We start from the raw sequence: 9,241 nt of genomic DNA on the forward strand, positions 1-9,241 counted from the left end.
AAATCACGTTAGGTAGTATTATGTTATAAACGTTGAAAAGTCTAAAATATATCAATCTACTCCGGTACTTAGGTACGTACTTAACATGATACATGTCCATATACTCAATGATTGATGTTTTTAAAATGTGCTGGGCTATTTTGTTCTTTGTTTTCTTTTAAGTATGTCACTGAATATATTGCACAAACATTTCGCACGTCAGTTTCTCATTTACTTCGCATTGAGTTTAGACACGTGAAACTTACTATATCACAATTTCTCAAAAAAACATGGTTGCAACCAAAAAAAAATTACGATTTTGGTTAGGTTAGGTTAGGTTAACAACAAAAATATGTTATACAAGTTTGGACTTGATTGTGTACCATGGTGGAAGTCAATATTATGAAATGCTAATGTATGAAATTATACACTCTGCTAGCAAATAATAAATCAATATGTTGTTTGAATTAGGAAGATCAGCAGCAACAAATATTCAGTGGACTATTGTTATTAGTTTTATGAATTATGTAGTAATGCCACAGTCGAATAATTAAGAGAAAGATTGAGTTAACATTAATAATATTATTTCCTATATTTTAACATATTATTTTGGTTATTATTCTTCAAATAATTTACATTCATAATTCACAAACTATAAATAAAAAAACGATAAATTAACAATATTATGGTACCTATTCTCATTTTATTAAGACATAAATAATATAATATATTAATATATTTAAGGTACATTATGTTCACCCTTTTTGATTGATTATTTTAAGTATAGTACCTATACTTTATTTGTTATATTATAACACTGCACCTTTTTCATGTATGGAATTGAGTTGTATTAAATTCCAAAGGCCTTACAATTTACATAATTTGTATAAGAGTACATTATGCACTTTTACAAAGCATTCAATTAAAAACGATTTAATAAAATGTTTTATGGCCAATATAGATTATAAAATTTATATTATTTTGTTTGAAAATAAAATACATACAATATATACCCTCGTGTATACTTTTAAACAGAAAAAGATCTTAATTAATTATATTATAATTTATAAACGCATATTGTTATTATTGTACGCGTTTACATATCCGATGGATTTGTCCACATTGAAATTCCTGAAGTCTATTGTAATAATTTCAGAACAAAAGATTGATTTGTTCTGGATATTAAAGAAAGATACATAAATCCATTTCATTTGACTATAAAGATTGTAATTTAAAATTTAAAATTTAAAAAAGCAATATTCACATTAATGTTTCATAAAAATGATACTCCAGCTGATTTGGTTTTGCTCCTTTATTGCAAGCTACCGGTGTTCATTTTTTTCTAGTTTGGTTTGTTCTTTTTATAATGTACGTAAAATGTATATATAAATATTCCTACAAACAAACTTTAACATAAGATATATATTTAAATATTGCATACCTAGTTATGTACATTACATTGTATGTTAAAAAACGACACAACTTAGATAAGGAAAACTTCAATAAGAATTTTCCAAAGTAGTTTTCTCTTATAAATTGTAAAAAAAACCCCCTATGTTAAAGGTTGGTCTGGGCTTTATGAACCATCCTGAATGTATAAATTGTATAATTTACTCGTATACAAGTAGTATAATATATTATTGAGATATTTTTTTCAAGCTTCAATGTGTTGCCATTCCAATCGAGCATTAAAAAGTATTCGTCTGAAGTGCTTTATAAAGAATTAAATATATTACCTACTGTAGTTTTTACACAAATTATTCTTTATACATTTTGTATTATTTGTATGCTGTTATGATACAGCACTGCTACAAATATCTTCTTTTGTTCGTAGGTGTACAAGGTTTTATTTTTTAGTATAATATCACTCCTGCACGTAGAAGGCAAGGATTAAACATTTTGTTCAGAATATATCTATCAAACCAATAATGGTTGGGTACTAACTAATTACGCTAAAGTCTAAGCGTGTACCACTTTTTACTTATCCCAACTGGATGACCAAGATAACGGCCACGAAATAGATCAAAGAGTAGTAGTTACAATTTCAGATTCGTTTAACATATATAGTAGACGACCACAATTAAAAACATGAAATAGCTTAGGATGAAGTTCAAACAAAAAAATTCAAAAATAGAAAATAGAAAATAGAAAATAGGTACCTATATACTTATAAATAACTTACTTCACTGTTTTCTTTAATTCCAAATATAACAACTTATAAGGAATATTATATTACATTTTCAAGGCTTAGGTAGTTATTATAACTAAAATCTTATGCATTTTTAAATAAAATCTAATAATATGTTTATTTTCTTATTTTTGACAATTGTATCATCATTTGAAGTTTAAATGAATATTAAAAAATGTATGAATAACCAATCGATTTTTACTGCCGTAAAAATAACTTATATAGAGCTTTAATGTATTACAATTTTAAAGTGTCTTACTAAAATTAATGTTATCTACATAAATAAAAGAATATATTGTAAATTTCAAATGCCTTTAAATTGTTAAAAATAAACCCTAGTATTTTTAAAAATATTTCATGTGCACAAAATACTAATATTTTATATATATTTGGAGAAAATGTCAAGTCTCCCATGAATTTTTAATTTTTTAATTACAACTGATCCTTTTTTCCATATTTACTTTTATATTTTTTGTCTGGTTATTTTGACAATGCTAAAAATGTTCTATTTTTGATTCCCCTTCCCCACTCCTATTTTACAATTTTCATACACCGTGTTCTCAATTTTGATAGATATTAATTATTATAGCTTTATTGTTTTCACCATGAATTCGCAATTATTAATATCACTTTGATATTTGTTTACATACCTTTCATATTAAAAGTTATTTATTTTTATACACACGAAAATCAATCGATGTTGTTTCGATTTAACGGTCTTTACTTTTGGTATTTACATTTTTTTTTTTAGTGCAATATGTAGTGATTTTTGTATAATTATTCAAACAAAAAAAAAACGTTTCATAATAATATGTGATAATTCTGTACACATGTATATAAATGGGGAACATACTGCTAACGTCAGTTCGTCTTTACACCTAACCTATGATAAAATGTTTCATGTATGTTTTAATCGTAGTAAAAAACAAACATTCTGGTGTAATAATTTAAAAAAATTAAAAAAATTATATGTAAACATCTTATGCATACAATTGTCGACATTATACATTGGAAATCTATATATAAATGAATTTTAATAATACCTAGGTGCATAGTAATTTGTTGAATACTATAGTGCAGTAGTCACCAAATAGCGGCCCGTGGGCCAGTTACTACCCGCAGAAAATGAAAACAAAGTAAAAACCAATTTTGTTATTATTTCAATATTATTTTGTAGGCTCAGTAGCCTTGCCAGTTTTGCCACCAGACAGTAGCTGTTTTTAAGGGTTTCAATATTAAACGTCATAATTATTATGCGACTTCACATAAATCATTTGTCAAAATATGTCAAGTAAGTAGTGAATTTTGTAAATCAAAAATTGAGAACCTGCATATTATAAAATATTAAGTGCATGAATATAGTATGCACGAATCATACACACAATTTCAAGCAGTTTAAATTGTCATTTTTCCCACTCATTTTTATTTATATTAGATATAATAAATTATTATACATTTGTTTTTTATTTTAATATATTTAGTTTGATTAATTATTATTATTATTATTATTTTTTTTATTGGTCCTTAAGCCCGGCATCTATGACCATTAGCTGTTAGTAGGGTTGTATTGTGGTGGTGGTAGGGTTTTGAAGTGGTGGGTTTTTACACGTGAGTGTTTGTGTTTGGCAGAATTTTTGATTGGGCACCCGTAGGTATCTGCCATGCCCGGGTGGGGATGGCGGCACTTGTTCTCCGGATACAGTGACTTGTCCGAAGAAAAATGCCACCCATGACTAAGGAATCGAACCAGCGCCGGATGTGTCGCAACCGACGCCTTAGGCCGCTCGGCCACTCCGTCCCTCTATTTATTATTATAATTGACGCCACTAGGCCGTTACTTTTGAGTTATACTATAATATGTTGAAAATATTTGCTTTGACTATTTTGATGGCCCCGAAAATAATCAAAATTCCCAATGTGGCCCTCTAAAAATATTAATTGGTGATCCCTGCCAAAGTATAATTAAATACAAACTAAGTCTCATTATTATTATTATATTATATTGCTAGCTTACATGGTATTGCGTTGCTATTGCTAAGTTTTTGTGATTATGCGAGCAGTATATTCTCAGGTAGACAATCTACTTGCGGTAGATTCTGGACCTCGGGTGGTGCTTACGTAAGTGTATAATTTAACTCTAAAGTAATGCCCCCCCTCCATCCAAAATTCTTGAGCACGCTTCTGCGTTGACGAACTGGCGAGCTGGTGCGCTGTGTCGTTTTTGTCACATCCTTATATAGAACGATTTTTATGTAATATCTTTCTTGTCGGTGTATCGATTGGGTTAAGGTTCAAGTATTGATGTGTTTATGATTTAATTTTGTGCAGTGTCACAAAGCTGTTTAATTTATTGTGTATTTTTTACTGAACGTCTGATCAGAGTGGTCTTGAAGTGGTCTTGAAGTATAATATAATATGAGTTACAATGCGTTCATGATTTTACTATGTGCAGTGTCGACTGGCGCTGCTGATAATCGATTGTGTTGTCTTTACAGAGCCACTAATTGGTAGGCTGTGGATTATTATTTATGTGTTGCATACTTGCGTGACGTGTCGCGTGAGCATATTAGGAATGCGTAAATATATGCCTAATGTGTACCTATACAGCTATACGAGTATGTATGTATATTGAATCACCCCAAATTTCATATGGCTCGGAGTTATCCCGTGTTTTTATTTAAGTATAGAAATATTATATACTTCATATTATTGTATATATATAATTAATGGTTGAGCTGTAATAATTTTTGGTCGAAAGCTAATAAAAAAAAGTTAAATATATATTATATTAGACAAACTTATTTTGGGACTTCATTTTCAAATAAATACCTCACACTTATTTGCACATGCTGTATTTATTATGAAATAATTACAGCATATATAATTAATTGATACGAATTTATGTATTGAACAACTTCGAATTAATACACCAAATACAACAAAATCGGTTAAGATAAAAAAAAAAATTGTACGAGAATTTGTATATTGGTTTTGGATTATAACAAAAATATCAATTAAGTATTTCAGATGTGTATTGAAATTGTTTTTGAACCGATAGTATAATATAAATCAATTGAACTGGGTAATAAAAGTCATTATAATAATAAAAATTCTGACTATAAAACGTATAATTTCGTATAATACTAGGGTTGATATCATGCACAGCGTTGACCGTTAAAAATGCCAATTCTCTGATTAAACTTTGTTCAATTCAGTGTAAAGGTGTTCAAAGCTTAAAAACGACCATGGGACATCTTAAATCTCCAAAGACGTGTGCACCACTTTAAAATGTGAATTTTGGAAAATGCTTTCTTAGTACACACTTACACGGTGGTAATAATGGTACCCTGAAAATGTCAAGCCTCAAGCCATCATTATTTAGGCTCTACGTTGATATGGAAATGAGTCAGTCAGGACACGTTCGGTTATAGGTAATATTATAATATTTGGCGCATTCGAATTGCGTCCCTAAATTGTATTATATTTTGTCCGAGTTGCGTCCGTGGTTTTTTCACGACACATCCGAGTTGCACAGATGTAAACCGTAATAGGAAAAATATTCATTATGCTCGGTCGAGCATAATTCCAAAATTGCCTAACAATTTGGAAGAGTTGCATTTGGCGTTAACCAATTTGGGTGAGATAAAAACTAATAAGGATGACATTTTTTTATTAATAAATAACACCGAAAAAAATATTGTAGCATTTTCAACGACGACAAATTTAAAATTTTTAAATTAGTGTAAAACTTTAAAAGTTGCCCTAAACTTTTCTATCAATTATTTATTATTTATGGTGCTAAAAATACTACCTACACTCCTTTAGTATTTTTTTTACTAACGGGGAAGACTATGGTATCAACATATAAAGATGCGTTTTATAGTTTATTAGAAAAAATGAACGATTTGAATTTAAATTTTGCACAAAATATAATTTATGCCGACTTTGAACAAGCTATACACTCAGCAGTTTCGGATATTTTTCCTGATGTTATACGCAAAGGCTGTGGATGAGGTCAATAAATATTTTTATGAAGACCTAATTGCTTATAAGACCTAACGATGAAAGAGTTGATAATTTTTTTAATTACTTTGAAAAAAATTATATTTCGTTGGACAGTAAATTTCAATCATCAATATGGGCCGAATTCTCAAACTCGTTAATGCGTACCACCAACGCATGTGAATCGTTTCACTCGAAATTAAATGGCATGTTTTATTCATCATACCCTAACATTTTCCAATTTGTTGAAGTATTTAAAAATATTCAAACTGACATTTATATTAAAATACGAAGTTCAAATTTAGGAAACAAATGAAAAGAGGATGTAGAAAAAGAAGAATTTATTAAAAAAACTATGACTGAATTTGAAAACAAAAATATAACACGCCTTGACTTCGTTCGAAAATTGGCAAACATAAATTTACCAATACACAAATGATATATATATAGATAACTATAATTTTTAACCTCATAATTTTACAAAATCAACATTAAATTTTAAAACAATAATAAATAATTTATAATATACAATTTATAATATACAATTTATAATATACAATTACAAACCATATTTTTAACCACACCATTTATACAAATGACTGTCCTCAGCTTGTAAAAGTGGGAAGGGAAATATGTATAATATTCACCAATTAATCAATTATTAACCGGGACGCAACTCGTACATGTCGCGAGAAAATCACGGACGCAACTCGGACGTGTCGTGCAAAAACAACGGACGCAACTCGGATATCGCGATTTATATTTTTGTATTCTGGGACGCAATTCGTATGCAGCCATAATATTATAGCCTTACCTTCAATCCCGGCGTTGCCCGTGAGACTAGCTTGTGATATGCGAGGCAAAAACTATCAAAAATCTACCTGCGGTAGGTGCGTACGTAAGTGTATAATTTCTAAATTTCTAACTTTAAAGCTTCACTTAATCCAACCTACTGCGGATTGTATGCAATGTGACAGACGACTTATAACCTGACATCGCCCGGGAAAAATTATCAAATAATATAAAATAAAGCGTTATATATTTTGTGTATCTCAATTTAGGTATAACCATTGGCAGAACCAGGGCTTAATTGGGGGGGGGGAGGGAAAAAGTACAAAAAGAACAAAATTTGGCTCTAAAATTGGTTAAACGTGGTGTATAACAAATGGAAAATATGGCAATTGGGAGGGTGGTGCAAATGCCCCTTTGCCCCCCCCTCCCCAAGTTTAGATTGTAATAGCCAGGATGTGTTATGCCAGAAACATTCATATGAGTGTACTCAACAACTTAATTAGATTAGTGTTAGGAATACCATATTTAATAACTTAACTTAGTTTAGTGTTAGCATTTGTGGTCATCTATGAGTAACAGATTACAACTCTATATCAAGCTGAGTAAGCAAATGCGTTAAGACAGTGGATTTGTATTTCGATTTGTTGGATAGATATCGCCACTGCTGTATTTGTGACATCCAGATTTCCAACTTTTCTGGTGGATTTTCCAAAAATGTTCTTTTATACATATATCTAATCCTGACAATTACGAACACAACACACAAAATAATTAAACAAATAGGCACAGCCGCTTTGAAGTGATGCGTGGACAAACATGTATGGAACTTATTTATAAACTTATTATTTACGTATATATTAAATATTCCTGAATGCGATTTAATAAATAATAACTATCATAAATTATGAATATTGAACGATAAGTGATGATTATTATAATATTATTTTCTTAATATTTCTTGGGGGGATTTTAACCTCTGTACACCCCCTTGGGAACATCACTGCCTCCTAATACATTTTACATTACGTAGGTAGTATATTATGTTTATATCACTCCCTTTTCAATATTTACATGGCAAATTATGGCAGTATATAAAAGTATGTTGAATTATACCACGAGGCACGAGTGATGGTCAGATATAGTTTAAGTGGGGTGCAAATAAAACAGGAGTAGGATAGTTTTAACCAAATAGATCACACTTGGGGGAAAAAACCAAAACATATTATCTTTAAAATGTTTAATATTTTATAGATAATACTGCGTTGAGATTCTCTCAACCAAGTCTTGTAAGTATTTTATACTTCACATTAGTTCAGTTACCTAATAACAATAATAGGTACGCGTGTAGTAAATGGGCATTTGGAGCTTTTAAAGTCTTGAAATGTGAAAATCTAGTTCTGGAAATTGATTATTTTCATTATATTAACTGATTTATTTTCCGTGAGATTTTTTTTCACGCCATCATATAATATTTTATGAAACATATTTATATTATTGAATCAATATATTTAAAATAAAGAAAAGAAAAATTCTACAAAATGTATTTCTTATATTAGCATACAATTAAAATACAATATATAGGTACCTTCATAATATAATATGTAATATGCATGTATAATATTGTAAAAATATCTGTGTAACCTAGACCAAATGTATTAAATGGATTGCAATAATAACGTGAAAACAAAATTAACGAACAAAATATACAAAAAAAAAAATTTAAAAAGGAAGGAACTTGCTCTGATATTGATTAGATGTCGAGTGTACCTATCTTGTATTAAGTCTGTTAATTATTAATTTTACTAATAACAAACATTTTAAATTTCAACTTGAAACTTTTAAAAAAAATTAATTTGTAATTAGGAAAATTTTAAGTTTCTTTTTAGAATAATTTATGAAAAAACCTAATATTAAATGCTGAATCCTTGTTTATCCAAGCTTCAGTTTTATTTTACATTTTTTAACTGCAAAATAGTTTGAAAATTATTGTGATTTAATTAAAATTTGACGTTCAAACTTTTATTAAAATACAATCGTTACGTATGAATTTGTAATATTTTTAATGTATATAAGAACAACTTATTTGGATCCTGTCCCTCTTTCCACCTTTTCCAAAAAGGGTTGATGAGTGAAATGAACCACTTAGTACATTATATTATTATATAAAACAAATATTGCTAATTATACTGATATTATGTAACTTTTATTTTAATAAATTCTCATTTTAATAATAAACAAATATTTATTTGTATGCCATAAATAATTGGGTGATAGATATAT

Source organism: Metopolophium dirhodum, chromosome 1 (assembly GCF_019925205.1).
Source record: "Metopolophium dirhodum isolate CAU chromosome 1, ASM1992520v1, whole genome shotgun sequence".
In the NCBI taxonomy this organism is placed as follows: Eukaryota; Metazoa; Arthropoda; class Insecta; order Hemiptera; family Aphididae; genus Metopolophium; species Metopolophium dirhodum.